The following is a 23,206-nucleotide window of genomic DNA, read 5'->3' as shown; positions in this document are numbered from 1 at the left end:
CAATACATATCTAGGATATATTTTTTTTTATTCATCCACAAGGTAATAAAAGCCTGTGTTTGTTTTCACCAAATTTAACAGAAAGCAAGATTCTCTGGCCTTATCAAACAAGATGCGCCCATATCCAGAGTGACTAGTTGCTTAGATTATGTCATAATGATGTATCAATTCTTAGAAAGTTGAGGACTGTTTTCCCTTATGTAAACTGAAAAACTGACCAATGGAGTTAACATCACTGTACTTTTGAAGTTGTTTACCTGTCACAAATATCTGCAAAAATCCCTCATTATTGCTCTTAGCCTATTATTTTGCAAGATATCGTCCATAACTGTGCAGCAGTTTCAGTGATCAGCTCTCAGAATAACTACTACTTCAACTTAAATCCCTTGTTTCTGTCTGTGCACATTTAAACTGTGTGCTGTTTGGGGTAGTTATTTCCTTTCTTCCCATACGCAAGTGTTACACACACCTTGGTATCTTAAATATCTAACACAATCATACAAAAATATTCGAAGTATACAAAGCAACAGGTAATGTAGACACAAATGAAGCAGAACAGTTTACAGAAAGAGCCAAACAGAGCAAGAAAGCAGGTTTTTAAGAAAAAAGTTTGAGAAACTTTCAGAAATGAGAACATGTCCTACAAATATGCAATACAGGATTTTAATTGAGATAATGTCTCAAGAATTTAAAAAAAAAAGTCCCTGAAAGCAGTTAAGGGTGATTACCACTTTAAGAAAGTCACCCAAACTAGAATCATCACACAGAGAGAAACAAACCTGCCAACTGCTGGAGAAAAGGGAAAATTGCTTACTGGGCAGAATTCAGAATAATTCTAAACAAAGTTTCACTACCCACAGACATTATTTAGCCATTTTCACAATCTTCTCTCACATAAAAGAGAACAAATGACTCATATTTCATGTCAGACAAGCAGACAACCAGAGGCATAACTCATCCTTTTCCAAAGTGCTAAGCAATCAAGAATTCCCACAGATGTCAACATGAAATTCTCATCACATTGTTTTTGAACGCTGTATTTTTTCATCTAAGCATTTATATATAGACTTAGATACAAAAGCTTTGACCTATCTTATGGAACTTAGCTCATAGTCAATCTTACTTTAGTCACAGGAGAGACTAAGCATGTGACCCTGAAAAAAAATGTCATTGATGAGACACTTACAGAAATCTTATGGGCAAAGAGGACAAAGAAAAAGGGAGATAAAACCTTTAAATTAATTAAATTAAAAGACATTTATTGCTAGAAGATATACAATGAAGTCAGATCTGTTTTGAAATAGAAAAATAGCTTTTACAGAAAAGTAAATAAAATTGAATGCTTAATACTCCTCTACATTTTTTTTTTTAAATGAATTGTTATTTTTCCCAACTTTATTTTTCTTTTTTCTTAATAATCTCAGTACTATCTATTGACTAGGAATTAGGCATGCAGACACAGCGGGAGGGTACTATATCAGCTGTATTTGCTTTTTAATTTTTAATTTTTTTTCTTAACATGTCTGTTAATTTATCATTCCCCACTCTCGAGCAAAATGCATTTTTGTATCTCCCAGCAGAGTCATTAAATATTATTTAGTGCTGGTTCATGGTTAGCCTGAACTTAGACTTCACAAATGTATAGAAACCTGTCTTGAGGGGAAAGAAGAGGGCAAGTCTGAGCTCAGGGTCCATGAGTGACAGACTCACAGACAGCCTGCGTAGCAGCTAGGCAGGATATAATCTAGAGCCAAATTTACCAGCATGTGAGAATCACTGTTATCAGACTGCAGCCCAAGAACACTCATAAGCTATATGAATTCGTTAGAAATAACAATTATAGATTTAAAAAATCCAAAACATGAAGCGTTTCTTAACTGTTACTCATTTTCAACTTATAGTGATTAGCAAAGCAAACGCTGCTGTTAGCGAACCAAAGGATACAATGGCTCATTGTAGTTTGGATTGAGGATTTGTGCAAAATGCTACTTTCAAATAATTCTACTTAAAAGGTACTTAATTAAGATTTCTATTTTTTTTTCTGGTAGCATCATTGCATATTTTATACACACACACACACACACACACAGATACGTGAAGTTGTAAACACCTCAAATTCATGAAATACAAAAACAATATTTAGATCTTAGAGCAGATAAGGCCTCATTGCTACTGATACAAGACTGTAATCTCACTTCTTGTATTATGTTGTATAGTTGTCATTTATTACATATGACTAGGCTACGGACCAGCCTCTGCTGTGCACTCCTACGATTTGGCTCTGTATTAGACTCAGAGATTGGCTGAGGTCACCTCTGGAGACTGGCCTATCCAACTCCCCAAAGCAGGTTGCTCAAAGACATGGCCCATCAAGCTTTGAATATTTCCAATGATGAGTCTCCACAGCACACATCAACAATCTGTTCCCATGACTGGAGCTAATACAGATCTCCAGTTTCCTCATTTTTTTTAAAGAACGAGGAGTGTTGCACAGTACATGGGATTTATCTGGAACTGTTCAGAAATTCTTTGATATGAAAAGCACTTTTGAATTGTATTAGTTACAGTGTAATTTTGAACCAAACCAACGCTCCTTTGAAGTATTTAAGATCATTAAGGTTGCTGCTTTACTAGGAATAGTGTGAAAACCTCATATAGCTAATGCAAATCATTTGTTTGCTTTCATTATCTCTATGTCATTTTTTTCTTTCAAAGCATGGTTTTGTAATAGAACAAAAATGTTTTGGAAAATGTTCTCATACATTTATAGGCCAGACATAGAATCCGCTTCCATAAAATGCTACAGGTAGTTTTATATTTGCCCAACAAAAAGTAGATAACAAAACATCCTGAATATCTGGTAAGCATTCCTCATCAGGCCTGTAAGCAAACAGTTCTACAATGCTTTCCAGCATGAAGAAATAGTATGAAGTATACTGTTTTCCAGCAAATTTTAAGTATATTTAGTATAAATGTTTTCTCAGGCCCTACATGTATTACTTGTTAAACAAAACCAATTAAGTTTGCCATTAAGTAGGAATGCATTTTTAATGACTTGTGTACACTGTTTCTTGTGTAAATTTTCAGAATTATTAAAAAAAAAAAAACAAGTTTGGATTTGAATTAAATCCAGTAAAGCAACTGATTTAGCTAGATAATTTCTAAATTGGTCTTGTGCTTCTTGTATGAGCTGATTAATAATCTTCTAGACTACAATTTAGTTTCTTTTATTAGTCTCAAACAATCTATATGAAGACGTGTCCCTCTATAACTATCACAAAAAAAAAAAAGCTAGATATTTCAATTTTTATTTTCCCAAGTACAAACTGTTCCTAAGGGAAACTCTAGACAATACTGTGCTGTCTCCTTTGCAAGAGTTGCTTCAGAAATTAATGTTTTATCTCAATTCACGTTGTCCTAGTTTGTGAATGTATTTAGCCTATTTTAAAGTCATACTCTAAAAATATTCTACACAATAAAATCTTTTTTCCTTTTCCTAAGTAAATCTATACAAATGAAGGAATACACATTTAGACTGTCTTTTTTTTTCTTTTGTTTCCTCTGTATCTTAGAAACTAATGCATTAATCAATGGAAAGAAATATTTATCAATCCTAGGCCACAAGCACCTCTCTTGTTCAATACAACTGACCCTTGCACAGTTTTTACTCATTGTAATTAGTAGCTTACCGAGGATTTTCAGGACATGACTACTATGTTAGCTCACATGAGAAGACATTCCCTGTAGATAGGGTACCTATGGTCACTACATTTTTAAGGACAAGTGCCTAAGTAGACAGAGTATCTCATGCCAGTTTGTCTTAGCATAGATAGAGCCAAAATGTCTAAGAAAATCAGATCATTTTTCTTGAACTGTAGGCATAATTAATTATTTAAGAGTTGTGGATGTGTAAGAATTTCTATTCTGAAATAATATGAAGTCCTGAAAACATGGTAGAGGATCATCCTACAATGGTCAATCTCCTTTAGTGCGTTTAAAGACAAAGAAGGTTGAACTGAAGGCAGTCTTAGTAATGTTTAAGAAAAAAATTAAGGAAAAATTTAGGGTAACTTTCTTTTCCATTAAGCAATGATAATGTGGCTTATGTAATGGAGATATCTTTTAGGAGGTCTGTTTTGAACCCTATCTAATTTATGATGTACTTTACTGGAAGGTTGTTGTACATGGTACATATTCTCCTCTTTGTAGACTAAGAGAAAGAAAGGTCAGAAATAATAATCAGACCATCTTCTACATCTTCTTATCAGGGCAGGATCACTATACATACTTCCCAAGCGATAGTTCATTTAACCTCTTCCTTCGCTGAAAGATTTCATACTTTCCCTTGACACTCTCTTAAACCTCTTCGCTGTTCTCCCTATTGGGAAGTTCCTCTCAGTACGTCATCTGGATAAGTTCATTTTTGCAGTCTGATTTCTTCTATCCTCTATAGATGTAAAGAACAAAAATAATCTCTGGTATGCAGCTTCTAACAATCCACTGACTTTTGACATCTTTCCTTTTGTTTTCATCTCTAGACCTATTCCAGAAAGCCTGATGAAGCTACTGAAAGAGCCCTCTTGAGGCATTCCTAAAAGAAGCAGTTATCTTCCTCAGAAATATCTCAGTCATAGTTTCCTATGGCAAGTAAATCTGATAATAATTTGAAATAAAGCAGATGCTTCAAAAACATTAAAGAATATGAAAGATCTCACTCTCAAAGCAACAGTATTGAAGAGCAACTAGAAAATAGAGCCTAGAGAGGGATGAAAGAATGAAAGCATTGAAGGACAATATATCTGGAACATAATCAGGTCTTTAGCTTAAAATGCACTTAAATAACCAAGCATTTGAAAGCTTCCTTAAGACCCATTATTTCAGTTAAGAAGTAGTGTAGTTACTGCTTTAGCCTTGTCATCTTTGACCAATATCACTATTAAAAAGACTAATAGACTCCCAAAGGCTTCTAGATTTATTCCTATATTTTTCTTTCTGGCCTTAACAGAATTTGCTTGTTACTGTTTTCACTATGATGCTTTTCAACATTATGAACCGTAATACGAAATGATTTTTAAAAAGCAAATGCTGTAAGCAATCTGTTTAAGGAGTAGACGGAAGATGAAGGAAACTGATTCATATGCTTACAAGGTATTGAAATAAATTACTAAGATAGATGGTGGGAGATGGTAGAAAACATGAAAGCACAAACTGAACTGGATGTTTGAACTGAACTGAAAATAGAGAGGTCATATCCTCTTTTACTTGTAGACTTGTAAAAAAAAAAAAAGGAGGGGGAACAAAAAAAAAAAAGTACACAAAAAAAGTATACAGGCACTTTAAAATAGAACAATGGGAAGATAAGCACACTGCTGAAACAAAGCAATGTAAACAGAACAGACTGATAAATGTGCTCTTTTACTTTTAGTAAAATGGTGCCTCAGTCAGAAATGTGGTATTTCAAGTGATATTTAATACGGCAAGCAAGGATTCTACCAAAATGTTAATAATAAACACAAAGTAAAATAATTTTTTTTTCTCTAAAGATAAGTTTCTCTAAAGGTAAAGAACACTGAAAGGGTCTCTACAGCAACACAGTGACAGAAATGAAAGAGAAAGAAATGGTGACACAATTATCAGTAAAAGTTAGGAGACATTAAAATGCTAAACACCCATGTCTTCTTATAGTCAATGAATATAAACATGTTATAATTATGAGATAAACAAGAGAGTTTGGCAAAACAGATTATAATAGCAAAAAGTGAATAGACAGAAAGCTTACCAACGTCCTGGGCTCGCTGCAAAACTCCAGAGGAGGGATCTCCAGAAAAGATCCTTCCCACTGGTAGTCAGTTCTTAAATGGGCCTAGGAGAGGTGCAGCCAGGCTCCACCCCTTCCAGCAGCACAGGAGAATTGCCTTCACCTGTGCTCCTGTGGCTGACTCATTGTTCACCTCGGGTGATCAATCAGAGGTTCAGGCCGTGATTCGGCAGTTCCCATACATCTTCATTATGACATCATTGTCATTCTTTAAACATTACTAATACTGAATAAAAAAGATCAGCATATGTTACAGGAATTGGACTAACCTGCCAGAGGAGACTATGTCTTACAAGTCACTTAACCAATGATTTAACTAATTACTTCACCTACAGTAATCTTTCAGTTGTTTCCATCAAGTTTTGGGAAGTTTTCATTGATAGAAATCTAATGAGAATAAATTTACAACTAAAAAAATGGAAATATGTGCCAGAACTTTTGAGCTTTGGGAAAAAACGTTTTGGAGATTTTGCATGATACTGCCCACTTGACTACAATAATCAGTTCAAACAGAAATATCAGCTGTAGATTTTAATGGGTAAAATTTAAAATGGAAAAAAAAGAACATTTTAGTAAATTATTTCCCTAGAGGTGTTCAAGGTCAGGTTGCATGGAGCCCTGGGCAGCCTGGTCTAGTATTAAATGGGGAGGTTGGTGGCCCTGCATGTGGCAGGGGGGTTGGAGATTCGTGATCCCTGAGGTCCCTTCCAACCCAGGCCATTCTGTGATTCTGTGATTTCAACTTTATGATTTTTTCCCCTTATGCAATTTGATCACTGAAGTGCTCTAAAAGATTATGCTAAAAAGAATCTGATAGCACTCCTTTATCTAATGTTTTTCTAAGAGCAAAACATTTTTTCTTAGTTTAAAAGTGAGCATATATATTGTTCAATGTATAATACATTTGCCAGTAAAGGAAATTCAGTTTGTCTTTTGCCATTTTTTCTTAATGTCAACAGGAAGTCTACAGTCCAAAGACAGTTCTCTCTTACTCTTGTGGAATCCCATTGCCTCTAATATATACAAGTTGTCTTTGGTAGAGAAACTGAAGAATATATCCCTACTGTTGGAAGAAATTAAGAAACCTATAAAGCATACTTAGCCCAAAAGACCTAGCATGTGAGTTGGTAACGGATTTGAGAAAATTAATTAAATGAAAGAAAATATATATATCCAAAGGAGTATAAAAAACACAATTGTAACTACACACACACACACACACACATACAATTAAAGCAAGCTTGTACCACTTTTCAAAAAATATTTGCAAATAAGTACATACTACCAGATTATTTCTTATAACCAGGAGCAGAGAAACATTCACACTTTATTCTCAGTTCTTCAATTTAAGGTAATAAAAATGCTTGGAAAGGATCAGAAAAATTCCACCTGGTAGTCAAACTTCAATGCTAAGTTTTGTGCTTTTGTGTTTGAACACATCTGCTTCTGTTAGTTATGTACAAAACTCCTACTGCAGGAACTCTAGTGCTGAAAGTGGGCATGATGTAGTGTGATATGGATATTAGCAGTGAAGACATCCTTAAAAGTCAATAATCAGCTATCCTTTAAAATACTTGGCATTCAGATAGTACACTGAGAAGAATCATATTCACAGGCATTCATAAAGTCTTCTGCTTCAAGGCCACCTTTATTTTTGAAGTAATCTGCCATTTATTTTATATAGCTTCTGAACTCTTTTTGACATTTACAACTCCTGAAATTTCAAAGCAAGTTAATGTTCTAAGAAAATAATTTTAATATAGATTTCAGTGATCAGTAAGAAGTTATTCTTACCCCTGATATAAAGCAGTATTTCAAACAACTGATAGGATATATGATTCCATTATACTTATCTACAGTGTATTCCCAAAATTCATTATATCAAGGCTTTTACTTAAAAAGAGTGATTATGCAAATTGCTATCATTTTCCTAAAATTTCCCTAGAATTGCTTGGATCATACTTCATTATACAATAAAAATTTGATCTCCTTTTCTTCCCTAGACATGGATACTTCCTTTAAAATAACGAAACTACCTGTGACTATCTGACAAACTGGAGACAATCTGATTAAGGCTGCCTGTCTCTAGCTTGCTTTCTTGTGTCTAAACATTTCAGCAAATATTCAAGATCACACAAATTAGGCTCAAGAGAATAAACCAAGAAGGTGTCAGTCTTGACAGCAATCATCCTGTTATTGTTTCACATTAATTCTCAGAGTCATTTTTAGCACAATCTTTTTCCTTTGTACTTAATAACACATGGGTCAAGCTTGAAAAACATAATGGAAAAAGTAGGTGCATTTCAAGAATGCAGTACTCATCAGCCAATACAGCTCAAGTGTTAGACATTGTAATTATGAAATAAGCATTTCTGAAATAAATGCAACTGAATAGGTTTTCAACAATGACAGAAAAACACCAATCCATTTTCAAATACTGTAGGATGAATGACCACAACTCTTGCAATGGGGGGATGGAGCAGTCAGCTCAAAGTAAATGAATTCACTGGGAGTCTTTTAAACACATACCTCAGATAAGGAGCAGAGAAGAAATCCATTTTAGAAAAGACGCTGAAAGAGCTTGATGTCCACCTGGCCAATTTCTTGTGCTGTTTGAAAAAGCAAGACGGTTCAGATTATGAACCGAGTTATATCTGTAGCATTACAACCAGGTTTGATCTGTATGTATCTAAAATAAGGGTTTCTGGTAAAATATTGGATCAGAAAAGCTGAAGAAAGGGTGAGATACAGAAAAAGAGAGGAGGGGATCTTTTCTACCTGCAGAAAACTCCCAACCACTTGGGTAAAGCATTTAGTCTTTAAAGCAGAGCTTCTCCATGGGAATGTTGCTCCTGCAACACTGCGGCTTGACTATAGCATTGCTTGCTTCAGTTCTTAGTATGTTTTCCATATGAAGGAACAATGTGACCTCTGTTACTTCTAAATAGCTCTTGAATAACAATAACAAAAAAAGAGAAGAAAAAAACCCACAAAAATCCAAGCTGGCAAAAATCCAAAAACATAATTACAATGAAATGCAACTTGCAGCAGAATATTGTGCTGTCAGACTTGACTGCAGCTTTTAAAACATTTTTAAAACCACCAAACTGGATTTTCTCTTTAATTATATGCTTAGCATTAACCACAAAGAAAGAAAAGTCGGGGGAACACCCCATATGGACAGCTAATATAAATGAACTAAAGTCTAGGATTTAACATCCTGCTGGCTTACCAGATAAAACAGGAATTTCAAATGTATTATCAGAAAGACAAAAATAAAAACCTAAGAGATAGTGGTGATAAAATGCTCTCTAATAAACTTTCCCAGAATCCCAGTTCCAAAAGATTAACAAGTATTCATAAATTACTGCATTTGCACTGGGGGAAAAGCAAACAAAAAAAGCCAAAAAAGCCACAGTGCTTCCTGCTCTGAGGCTCACTCTATATTACCTAATACAAACAAATAGCAGACAAAAAAAAAAAAAAAAAAAAAAAAAAAAAAAAAAGGAAGAAAGAGAGAGAGAAAGAAAGAGAGAGTAAAAGAGAAAGAGAAAGAAAGAGAAAAAAGAAAGGTGAGATGAGTGGAGGGTGAAGAAAGACAGAAAGGAGGGTAAAAAAAAGTAATTATAGGGGAAAAAAAAGATACAAAGACCTGAAAGGACAGCCCCATCTACCGGCAAAAGATACGAATTGACTCTTACCAGCGGTTTTGTATAGACAGTAATATTTAAGTCTGAAAATCTACAGTTCCTTGTTCCTTTGGCAAGGAACAAAGGGCAAGGGTTGTGCTGAGAAGTAAATATTGTCAATCATTGTTAAACGAGTAAAAATTCTCATTTATTTTCATTTCCTTTCTGTTAATTATTTGCCTCTGAAACGTGAGAGGGAAATAGTTTGGGTATGGGTACTCCATTACAAAAACACCAAAAACCTTTCCAGATCAGTCCCTGCCACTGCTAAATCTAAATGCTTGTGTTACGCTTCTCCATTGACTACTGTTGGTATGTTCAGTCACGGGTTCAAGGCAAAACAAAACAAAACAAAACAAAACAAAAGAAAACAAAACAAAAGTTCTCAGGCTGCAGTCATATGATATTTCTATCTCCTACTGTATTAGTGACAACATTGCCAAAATTGCAGCCTGGTACATAGTTGCTGCGTCAGACGTATACATCAAAATGTTCTCAGATAACAGCTGAGCAGCCAAATCTGGAACCTAGACAACAAATGCTATTTTTTAAAATTCAGACTGCTAAGTAAAAGGAAGTGCTAATACAATAAAGTGCAGCTGCACTGGATCAACCTCAGGTTTGAGCTAAATCAGATAGCATTTCTAGTTTTGCTTTCTTGACAAAAAAAGAAAGAAAAAAAGAAAGAAGGAAAGAAAAACAGGAAAAAAAAAGGGGTGGGGGTGGAACTGGGATGGCCATTAGCAAACACTTGAAATCTAGTTTCACTCATGTTGGGAGAAGATAAGCACAGCCTAGTAGGAAACTGGGCAGTCACTGGGAAGGTGGGAAGTGCACAGAAGGAGGGCCAAAAATAATACTGCATTCTTTTCATTACATAATACATTTTTTGAAAGCAAAGAAATAAAAAATAAACCAAATTAGTATTTTAATACAAGGCTGTCATCTGTGGTGTAACAGGCACTTTACTTGTTAACCTGAAATTCAGTCTCAACCACGCACAGTTATAGCGAATTTGATCCCCTAGATGCAATTTCAATATTTTTCTGATCTGCTTTTTTTTTTTCTTTTTACATATTCATACATTATGAGATTTTTATTTCCTACATTTTGCTTGAATCTAAATTATGCAAATTTTTTCAACTCTAATTGGTGGGCTGAAATCACTGGCCCTTAACAACAAGCACTTGGATTCTTGCAGTATAACAACTAATCTGCAAGAATTTATCAACAGAGATGCTGTTCCAAAAAGAACACCAAAAGTTGATCTCTTAAATTTTAAAATATTTTCTGTACATGTATTACAGTGATTAAAAGAAAGCAACCTTATGACACTAAATAAATAGTTAAAACACATACATATAAGAACTAATATTCAAATACTGAGGAAAAAAAAGTATATAACCTACATCTCTAACAGCAGGTTTGACAGAAAGATTGTTGGTTTTGAAAAGGTTAACATAAACAGAAAAAAAAAAGTGGGGGACTGACTTTGTTTGGGAGTATTTTCTACACCTTTTTCCCTCCCCCCCCCCCCCCCCCCCCCCCCTAAATTTTAACTCTCTCTTTAAAATGTGCCTAAGCACTGATCTAGAAAGACTTGATATGTTTTCCAGTACTGCTGTCATGATCACCAGTACTGAATTCAGCCTTTATGCAGTCACCACTGATAGGTGCTGAAGAGCACAGGCACTTCCCCAGTACCCAAACACAGTGTAATTCTATGACCTTAAAGTAGAAAGAACTATAATCTTATTATTCTCAACTGGTATCAGGCTCTTGATTTGTATAATGCTTAGGTGTAACTTTAAAAGCTGATTTATTTATAATCTGAATAAATATTTTAAATTAACTTTCACTAGCTTAGGTGTTCAACCATGAAAGCAACAATGCAAAAGAATGCATTCTACATACGCAATTAATAAAGGGCTAAGAGCAATATTTTCTTTCTTAAATACCTGAAGAAAATTTAATTATCAATGCATTAAGAAATCTCCCTCGATTCTTGGAACGTGTTCAAAGGAGGGCAACAAAGCAGATGAGGGGTCTGGAACACAGGCCATATGAGGAGAGGCTGAAGGAGCTGGGAATGTTCAGCCTGGAGAAGAGGAGGCTCACTCATTTTCTCTATAACTTCCTGAAGGGAGGTTGTAGTGAGCTGGGGGTCAGCCTCTTCTCTCGTGTCATTAGTGATAGGACCAGAGGGAATGGTTTCAAGCTACGGCAGGGGAGATTCAAGCTGGACATTAGGAAGTATTACTTTTCAGAAAAGGTGGTCAGGCACTGGAATGGACTGCCCAGGGAAGTGGTGGAGTTGCCGACCCTGGGGGTGTTCAAGGAAAGACTGGATGTTGTGTTGAGGGACATGGTTTAGTGGGAGCTATTGGTAATAGGTGAACGGTTGGACTGGATGATCTTTTAGGTCTTTTCCAACCTTGGTGATTCTATGATTCTATGATTCACATTATCTTTCTACTTGTTCTAGGAATGAATTCTGCAAACTGCAGTGGGTAATGGAGTAATCCATCTAAACCTATAATGAATAAGCTATAGCCATCCAAGATCCTTCATGGACAAGCAAGTGTTAAAGTCTCTTAAATGTTTGCAGAAGGAACAGAACATATCTGCCAGCTGGTATCTTCAGAATAGATAAACATAGTCCATTTCTACAGCAACTGATTTTTGTCACATATGGAACATTCTTCCCTACTAAGTGTAAATAAAAGTTGGCACTTTGGACAGTGAAATATTGGAATTTGTTATATGTTGTATTATTATAGACTCAAATTTAGATGTTATTATAAAATAAACAGTTCTTAGCAGTCTTCTTTTTTCAACTCAGCACCAAGAGCATATATTTGTCATCACTTTCTATATATAGATACAATCTGAGACATATATTAAATATATTTATGGAAACTAAAATCTAATGGGCACTTCCATATTTTGCTGACATTGGACCATAAAAACTGGTATTTCCATTGTGTATGTTACACACATTATTCTAAAATAATTCAATTCACACTCTTCCATATGGTTTCCTCAGTTCTAGTGGCATTTCCAAGGCTGTGAAGAGAGCACAGACAGTCCCTTGTAGATCAGAAAAAAAACAGTACTGTGAATAAAAGTGGTGAGAAAAGTTTGCCAGAAATTCAATTGTGTATTGTGATGTGAAGCAATATACTGAATATTAAAAGCAAGATACTGATGTAGCCATGGATTGGACAATTCTATTAAACCACAGGAAAACACCAGGAGATATTGCTATATGCTTCATATTCTGCATATAAGTGCATTCATAATGTACTTTACAAATTAGATTCAATCTCTCTGCCCTAAAGTGACTTACCAAAATATAGTAATGTATAAATCACAGAATGGCTTAGGTTGGAAAGGACCTTAAAGATCACCTTGTTCCATCCCCCCTGCTGTGTGCAGAGTTGCCAACCACTAAATCATGCATTAGATCAGGCTGCCCAGGGCCCCTTGCAACCCAGCCTTGAGCACCTCCAGGGATGGGACATACACAGATTCTCTATGCCAATGCCTCACCACTCTCTTAGTAAATAATTTCTTCCTAACTTCTAACCTAAATCTTTTCTCTTTTCGTTTAAAGCCATTTCCCCTAGTCCTATCACTATTAGACCATGTAAAAAGTCAGTCCCCCTTCTGCTTCTAAGTTCCCTTCAAATATAATAATATGCAAATATACATAGGAAACACTCTTTTGTAACACTTTGTTTCCGAGTTCCAACTATTGCAGTTTTACATGCTGAGAGGTACTTTGCTTTTTCTGCTGTGAACGACAGTGCAGAAAATAAAGGTAATGTTTCAAGAAAACCACCATATACTTAAAAAGAATAAGATTGGGTTTTTTGTTGTTTTTTTCTTCTTTTTAACTATTGTTGAATAGATAGGCTATTAATACTCTCTAAGCCAGGAAGAAAATGCTTGAAGTATCCACTCTTGAAATTGGTCAGAATACAGTGTACCTAAATATAATAGCACAACTCTTTTAGAACAATTCAGATTGCAAAAAACAAAGAATGTGAAGTGTATCATTACAATAATGCATAGTGCCAAGCAGTTTTCTTCTAAGCTCCTATACTAAAGCATTATTTTGAGAGTTTGCTTGCAAAACATATTTCTGTATTTTGAACTATAAAATAATGTCTATAAAATATTATAATGTCATATATTGCATTGCAGGAGAGGTGACTTAAGGATATCAAAAGCATGTCATATATATTTCAGTGTAACCTCACTTATACAGTAGTTAATAAAGGCAACAGCCTAGTGTTTCTACTAAATCACAAAATAAATCTAGATAACAACTAAGAGACAATGAAGAGAACAAGAGCTTTTAAATGAGTTAAATATTTTAAAAAATGAATTACGTTATTTACAAATAAGGGTTGAAATGAAATTCTATCAGTTATTTCTAGAACAGTGTGATGAACCACTAGTTTCCAAGGGAAGAGGGGAGGGAAGGGGGGAGGATGAATGCATTTAAACAAATTCCATTTCTCCTATCAAAATGTTATATTCGTATATAATAAATTAATATTCGAACTTATTTTGATTTGAGAAAAAGACCTTAGTATTAATTCCTAGAATGAATGATTACCTACAAGGCAATTCCGTGAATACCATATAGACAATAGATAACAATTCAGTATTTTTTATGTTCAGCTTTGAGTCTCATTAACATAAAAAGAATGATGTTTGTGTTGAATTATGTTAATACATTAAATGGAGTCTTGTTAGAAAGCTGCTAAATATAACTGATTGATATACACACTGACCAAAGTATATCACAGGTATTTTTAGCATTCTAGAATTCGTTAATGTATCTTAAATTAGTAGTATTTAATTATAGCAAATTGCCAACTGCCATGAAGTCGACTGCAGTAACAGGGGAGAAAAGAAGTTGCTGTCCAAGGTACTGCACATAAACGTGAGTTTTCTAATTATTCTTACAAATAAATTATAATCTATTAAATGCTAATTTTCCTTAGCTAGAAGCTTGCCTTGTTGAATTTCCCTACATGATACTGCAGCATCAGTGCTATGCTGTTACTTTCCAGGGCCTCTTCTGCTGCATTCGAGTATAATCACACGTTCGAGCACCTGACAGTCCTCTGTACATGTAATTCATTTGGTGAAAAATCTGTTCTACATTTTATTACAGACTAGTTTTCAACTGTGAACAAATATATTAAAAATCTTTGAATTCTACATGGTATCTGTGAAAAGCCTACACTCAAATGCAAATCTAGCTAAGATACTGTTAAGGCATTCTGCAGAGCAGCCATCTAATGTAATTTTATCTGCAGTATTCACCTTAGATATTTTAGAAGCACATTGATTCATGTATTAAAGCAGTAAATAGGAAATAGAATCCTGGATATAATTGCTTCCTTCAAAAGATAATTAGAGTGCAAGAAAATCTAATTTTTTTTTTTTTTTGCTTTTTTATGTTTTGTCTAATAAAAGAAGAGTATTTGTACTTTAAAGGGTAAAACAAAGCAATAGCCAAGAAATGCAGTAAACCTCTCAGAGCTAATAGCTATATCCAATAATGCTTCCCAACACCACGCTCAGGCAAATGGATTTAATTCACTGCTTAATCAGTCAAATCAACAATAATCCCCATACGGCTAGAAAATATGTTTGTTAAACAAATCCAGTTTATGATTTATTCATTTGTAAAGTGTCTTAAAGCTAGGTGCCTAGAAGAGCTAGTCTGATAATTTAATCATGCTGACAGAGCTGATTTCACCTAGCAATTCTCTCTGCAATTCACAGAATGGCTGACAGTTATCTGCATAGAAAAAATAGCATAGTAACCATTTAAATCATGCAAAAACATTTACCCAAGAAGATGTAGCAAAGATCAGGATCCAGCTTCCAGACCCCATGAAGCATGAAGCTGAGGAAGCAATCCTCTAGCTTGCTCAGGCCAGCAGTGTCTCTCCTACACTTGACCTAGACTGCCTTACATAATGAGGAATCAGTGCTGTATCCTGTGTGGAGGAGCAAGCTGAATGTCATCACTGGCAGAAGTAGGGAGAACTGGCAGCAGGCAGGCTAGTAGTTAGCATGGAGATCACGAAGTCTGCTTTCCCCGAGTGCTCTGGGCGAAAACACAAGAACAGCTCAGAAATGCTGGTGTCATTCCTCCCCTGGAACGAGTGACCGGAAGGAGTGAGGGTGTTACAAACGTAAGGCAGGCTGCAAGTGCAAAGGCTGCATCTGTACTTGCTATCAAGGTAACAGAGTTCCTGTCACACTGTCTGCAGGACTGCATAGCTACAGCTAATTGGAGAGCAACAGCACAGCAAAATAAGAAAGGAGAGGCACAGACTACTGCTGCTTAGATTTTTCTATATAATACCCATTGTGGTGAGTAAAAGAAAAGCAATGGTATAAGATAAAGTACCAGGATTAATTTCCAATGAGAAGTGCTGTTCCTTTAAATAAATCTTACTGCATGCAAGTAAGTTCGTTTCTGGGAAAAGAACCATTTGTTCTCTGTTTCAGCTGGAGTTGCAGAGGTTAAACAGATTACATTACAGAGATTTTAATATTTTCAAGAAAATGATGAGTAAGATCTGTTTATTTTTGTGAAGACTTCCTGTTATTTTTGAGGTGGGTTTTTTTTTCTACTTTGGGGAGAAGCTCTGGGGGATTTCCTAGTTTATTATTGTTTGAAACTTATCAGCACTTTCTCTGCAGTGGGCACAAGAAGAGAAAAATATATCCAGGCTTATCCAGCAGATAGAAACCTACACAATCTTGTTGTTTAGAAAAAGCAGCTTTATTTTACTTAAAATCACTGCCTATAACTCCTATTCTGTATTTTATTTTAATACTTTAATTGCAGGGAAAGAACCTTAAATAGTGATAGTGCATAAAAAAATCATTCTTGAATGAATATTTTGAATAGTATAGTTTGTACTTGTAAAAGAAAAATTTTTACTACAACAGTACAACTTAGGATTTTTAGTTATATTTGAGACAGTGCTATTCTTTGAGATCAAAAGTAATAGCAAGTGGATGCAAATTTCTAACATCCATGTGGTGTTGACAATTAGTATATTAATTGAGGAATAAAAGAAAGTATGTCTTAATAATAATGTTTTAAGTAAATATTATTAAAAAAGTACTTATGAAAAGTACTTTCTATGAAAAACAAATAAAAGCAAATTTGATGCTCCTTCAGCTTTAAATTAAACGTGTTTGAGATGAATATCTGAAGTAATAGACAAACGTAATTTTACTTCATTAAATAATTTGGCTGCATTAAATGCAAGATAAAGTAGGAACTCAGTAACAACATCCCACCAGCATCAAAGGACAGATCATTGAACTCAGCAAGAGCTGTAGTGTCACAGAGCATCCATACAGAATTATTTCTGCCTGAAAATTATGAGATGTGGAACATCGGGTGGGATTTACAGAAGTCGGCTTAAGTAAAGTGACTGCTAGTATAAGTATGAATTATGCCATTAGGAGAGTAAACACATGATTTCAACTTAATGGGAAAATCAAGGTGAAGGTGAAAGGGATAAAAATAATACATTAAAAAAAATCTATTTTAATTATTACTTCTCTTTTCTAAATAAGCGTATTGTTGCTTTTCCAACAAATTTGATCAAGTTAAAAAATTTCTTTTTAATTGGTTGGTTTTTTGGTCCATTGTGAAATGATTTTCTCTGCTCTCTTGAGAATAGCAAGAAAAAAAAATACAGAAAAGATCAGTAAATAGATCACTAATGACTCGGGATATACTAGCTGTGCTGTAATTTGGAAACCATAAAAATGCAAGGAAAATATCACTTGAGAATGATTTTTAAATAATCAATGGCGTATTTGAAATCAGTAACTATCTATCCAATCACACCAGCCTCCGCAGTCATAGCACAGTTTAAATATTACCAGGATAATCTGCTTACAACAAATAAAAATTTGACTGCATCAGGTAGAAAAAGAAATAAAGTTTACGGAAAAAAACTACAGGTAGACAAATCCAATACACAGATATGAAGCAGAAAACCTCTAAATGAACAGAGTAGTTCAGTTAGCAAACAGTTAGCTAACTTGAGAGCAAGCAGTACAAAAGGCAATATGCAGTTTGTTTGATGTCATAGTTTAGGCAAATATCTATTAGAAAAGTTTGATACAGATTATTCAATCTATGGCAAAATTATGTAATAAATGCAGTTTTTCCAGCCTTATTTTCTATGATCTTGCCTATAACATATATATATAACTGCAGAAAAATTACTAAGTTTCATCATATCCTTGATCATAAGTAAAGTAAAATATCAAATAGAAACTTGTAAACATTAAATTATTGTCATTCAGAAAATACCTGCAGTCCATAATTTTGTCCAGAGCGTAAAAATTGTTTATCTCACTCAAGAATTAGTCAAATTGCTCTGCCACTGAACCACAAAATTTCTGATTTGTGATAATTTTTACAAGGATTTTTGTTCTAGATTACCTTGGCCTTAACTTCTGTCAAGTCAAGAATATATTAATACAAATAGACACAACAGCTTTCATATAGGGCTGAACAACTATTTCTGAGACACCTGCACTGGTAACGTGAGTAGTCAACTGCAATGCTTGACAGTGGTAAGAAAATCAGTAATTTATATCATTGCCCAAAATGCATTGTTCTGACACCCCAGCAGTCAGAAGGATTTTTGTCAAAGTAAATAAAAATAGTTTTAAAAGAAAAAAAAAAAAAAGTATCCTTTTGCAAATCATTGGAGGACAAAGTCGTTGATTGGAAAAGAATGGATTGGATTGCCCTTCATGCAAGGACAGATGTAAACATATAAATGTTTGAGATTCGAACATGTAAGGAATACAAAACAAATTAGACTGCTTTACTATAGCATACCTTATGCAGATAGTGGTACTGAAGTTTCACAGAAAACTGTAAGTGAAACAAGTTCAGGAATTTTTCTTGTTTGTAAAGTTCAGAAGTTAACAATGCTCATCACTAAATTATGCTTACTAGCAAAGTTTAATTCCACAGGGTTCTATTCCATGCAGAAATGAGGGAAGCAGTATCTCACAGACATTATTTCTGCCAACAACCTTGAGTAAACAGGATGCTTTTTTTTTAGGCACCTTGCTCTTAAGATGCTTTGTGTATAAATAAATCATTACTTGAGGTTTGCTCATACTAAGATAGATTCCATTTGGGATTTGATGAAATGTTAAAATGTACCAGTATCACTGACTGGAGAAACTTCTACAATATCTTGAATATTTTAATATTAAAAGAGAATGACAAAAATAGCATGAAAGAAGGAGAGGAGAGAGAGAGAGAGAAAGAGAAATTAGTTAATTAACCCTTCAAAAAAGAGGTTGTTTTTCTTCTTGTTTTCTTCTTTTTTTTTTTTTCCCCCCCAATCCTTCCCTAGACTTGCTTTCTTTTCTCAAAATAATTACTTCCTTGTGTTTCTGAACAACTTTCCCAAGTGATTGATGCAGGCATGTGCATCAGAAGATAGTCTGCATGTGAAGACAGTCTGCAGTCTTCAAAAAATAAAACCCAGTACCACTATACGGCCCTGTATTTAGACCTGATCTTGTGTAGTCTTATCAATGGATTGTTTTTTTTCCCATATATGATTATCCCAGTCTCTCTCAAGACTTTGGATATTCTAATGCATGTGCTACCTTCACTTAGCAAAACCAATAAATGCGTATCTCATTTTTTTGCAATAGGTAGTAAAATTTTTACATTTGTTTCTTTGAGGAGGAGTATTAGTAGTTCCTAACAGCTCAAGCCAATTAACAGCATTCTAAATTTACTTTACATTTCTTTTTTAACAATAAGGATTATTGGTGGACTAGTCAAATATGAAGATTCCTCTCCTTTACTTGGTTAAACTTCCTGGAGTGTTTCTACTTCTGACTGATTCTAATATCTGAATAGGCAGAAGTACAATTCTAAAATACTCCCCTTTCATTCTTAGAGGATAACTGCATTATAGAGCAGCTTAAGAAGTAGTAATATTTCTGAACATATATTGTATGTTTTAGATACACAGTGTTTCAATATTTTCAGATCTCCTTTCTTTACTATTCTACATGCTTGGTGTTCTTATATCTTTTAAAAAGGTACCTAGCTTTCCTCCAAATACTCTAGTATTTCAGCAGTGATAGGTGAAATCTGAATTCTAAAATTCTGTGCAGATTCCTCATATAGGTATCACTGATAATACAATTTTCTACACATGTAAAATTTCTGATAATTAATGTTATCAGAATACTTAATTCTTAAAAAAAAAAAAGCTGAAAAATATATAACCCAAATAAGCACAAAAACATTTTAAATTCACCACTATGTACATTGAGTAGGTCAAGGTCACAATAATCTTAATATCTTAATAGTCATACCATTTTTTGACTTCTCTCTGGCGTATTTCCTCTGCCAAAAAAAAAAAAAAAAGCTATGACAGCCTTTTAAATTTCCCAGATTTTTAGTAAGATTTATAGGCCTGCTTATTTAACCTCTGAGAACATACACACTGATTTCCTAGGCCACTATTTTTGTGGTTATAAAAAAAACCTTGCTGTTTTGCACATTAATATTAAAAGAGAATGACAAAAATAGCATGGGAGGGAGGGAGGGAGGGAGGGAGAGAGGGGGGGAGGGGGAGAGGGGGAGAGAAGTTAATTAACCCTTCAATAAATATGCCTATTTATTTGGAGTAAATGACTGATTGTTATCAATAGAAAATCATCTGTACTTCAGTTGTTTTGGCATATTCTTCTCAGTCAGTTATTTCATTACATTAAATTTAGGTTTATTTATTTTATCTCGCTAAAGAAGTCCCTATGAGTTGAAGAGCAAGTTAGCAAGTTGTGGCAAACACATGTATTTTTGGAGACTAAAAGTTGTCAGTCATCCAAGAAATTTTTTTTTTAGAAACTGTAGTATTGGAGTATTACTTTAAACTCCAAGCTAACTGTAAATACCTAAGAATAACGCCAGACAAAACAGATGTATAGTTCAGCATAATAAATGTACCATTAGTGCTACAAGAGCAATACAGCTTTTGTTTGTGTATGGGGCTGCTGAATCACGGCCTGAACCTTTGATTGATCACCTGAGGTGAGCAATGAGTCAGCCATGGGAGCACAGGTGAAGGCAATTCACCTGTGCTGCAGGAAGGGGGTGGAGCCTGGCTCCACCTCTCCTAGACCCATTTAAGAGCTGACTGCCAGTGGGGAAGGATCTCTCTCTGGAGATCCGCTCTATCAGGAGTTCATCTTGCAAGCCCAGGACAGGGTGAGTGACTTTCTCTTATTTCTCCAATGTAAATTCTATTAGCCAAGCTCCTGGGTATATATCTATACCATCTGTATATCCATTGATTAAACTGTTTGTTTGTTTGTTTTTTGTTGGTTGGTTTGTTTTTTTCTTTTTTAAGAAGGAGGAGACCTTCTAAATAACTCTGAGCATGCACCATTGGTGATACTGATTTGACACAGGAACGAAACTGCCTAAACCAAAACGTTAAGAGACATACCACATAAACAAGTTCACAATTCTAGCAATAAAAACGGCAATAGAGAGATGAATTCAGGATATATTTCACATTCAAACTTGGACTTACACGTTACTGTTTAAATTAACTTAGAATCATTGAATGGCTTGGGTTGGAATGGACAATAAAGATCATCTAGTCCCAGTGGGGCCAAGATGTACAGGTCTCTAGAGCAAAACATGACTGTCTTCGCTTCTCCAAGAACCTCAAAATAAGTATTACTAAGAATGAGACAAGTCTTTCAGGTCAATACCTTCAATCTAAAAACAGAACCTACAACTAGTCTCATGAGATAGTGATAGAACAGGATAGATCTTCCAAATCTTTGTAAGTTACAAGTAGTCCTTCCAGAGCAGAAGGATTTAAGGTGCTGTCAGCTATATCCCTTAAAGCCCAGGTTCTGAGGTCAGCCACTGGCTGACAAATACACAATACATTATTTATTTATATAGCACACCATTTCCTTGCCAATACTCTTGATATAGACAGGCTTGTATACAGGTTTCTCTTTCAATACAAATGCTCCCAGAGTTTGAGCTTAGCAGCACTACATATTAGCCTTAGAAAGGATTTGAACTCTCTTTAATCTAAAGAAAATTCAGAAACTATTAGAATACCTTCTTTTTAAAATGATTTTTCTTGTCAGAATAAGCTTTTATTTGGTCACTTTTAGTGGATAATACCTCAATTTAACTAAACAGTGAACTGAAAACAACACAATTTGTATAGTCTTCAATAGTATTTTGAAACTTAAAGGACAAACAGTCATAAATTTCTATGCTATTTTTGAAAAGATAAATTATTTTGCTTATCTTGCTCATCTTTTTGACACAGCTGTCTCTTTTTTTATTCCCTCTAGTGTGAAAGTAAAGTTAATGTCCTTGTGAGTGACTGTTTGGTTTGCTGTCATGCAGAGGAAAAAAATCAACAATAAATAGACAAAAGCAGTACATATAGCCATGTGTTTCAACAATAATGGATGATTGTATTAGCCTCTTTCGGACTTTCCAACACTCCCTCAAACAATGAGATCTCACAAAAAATCTGCTGCAGAAATTTCACTCTTTCTTCACCACTTCTAGTTGTCATTCCTCAAGATTCAGCTATAGCTAAACTCAAATCACTAACTGAAAATCAGTGAGAAAAAGCACTTTTCCAATTTTTTCCAGGTCGTCTAAGATGGGTTCAGCAAATTCTATCTTTTACGGCATTTCAACGACATAAAATTATTCACTGTGCATTTACTTCTTCAAAGTAATTTTACTGGAAGCTATGGTAAAGTGACCTTGAGAAAACAAGTCACTACTCTTCATCCTCCCATCACTGGATGGGTGCCTATTATAGCCCTACAAGAGACCATGAGCCAGTACTTCAGCTTATATCAGCTTTGAGCCTTGCACAACTCAAATTTTGGTGTCTGAAGATGGAAGCAAAGCAATGAAAATCTGTCAGCTCTCTTGCTTCAGACTGAAGCAAACTGAAAACTCAAAGGTCTAAATGGAGTTACTTGAGAAGGAGTTTGAACTCTCTCCCACAAGAAATGTAAGGAATTCTATGGCATACTCAAATAGAAACATTAATAGAACATTCTTCCTATAACCACAGCTCTGTGGTCTCAAAACCTCCTCAAGGACTTCTATTGTGATTTACCAGCTTCCTGGAAACAGTGGATTTCTCACTAAATTTTCCACATACCCTTCTCCAAGACTTGGAAAGCAGGCTCAAGTCATTTTTTTTAATCTTCTTTTAAAAATAAGGCATCTGTGAGGACATTAACTATGTGGAAGATGCTCCCATAGCCCTTAGCCAGGTTATTCTTATACTCATATGGAGCTACAGACATTTTCCTTCTGCATCTCCCCACCCTACCTTGTGTTACTCAGAGTCTGCTACAGTGGCAAGGGCAGTCTGGAACTAGAATATTATGTTTAAGACTACCATTGCTGAAAGATAGGCTTAAGTATTTTCAATGGGAACATAGAATAAATGTTAATTCCAAGTGACTTTACCCAGTTGCAGCCACTTTCAGATAGCTAAATTATTTTCAGCAAAATAAAAAGGTGAAAAATACAAAAGGAACAGTGTTTCAGAGAACTCCAGACCTCATGAGCTAGAAAGCT

Source organism: Meleagris gallopavo, chromosome 7 (assembly GCF_905368555.1).
Source record: "Meleagris gallopavo chromosome 7, MGAL_WU_HG_1.1, whole genome shotgun sequence".
In the NCBI taxonomy this organism is placed as follows: Eukaryota; Metazoa; Chordata; class Aves; order Galliformes; family Phasianidae; genus Meleagris; species Meleagris gallopavo.
The sequence above is the reverse complement of the archived record's forward strand: the minus strand, read 5'-3'. Positions refer to the sequence as shown.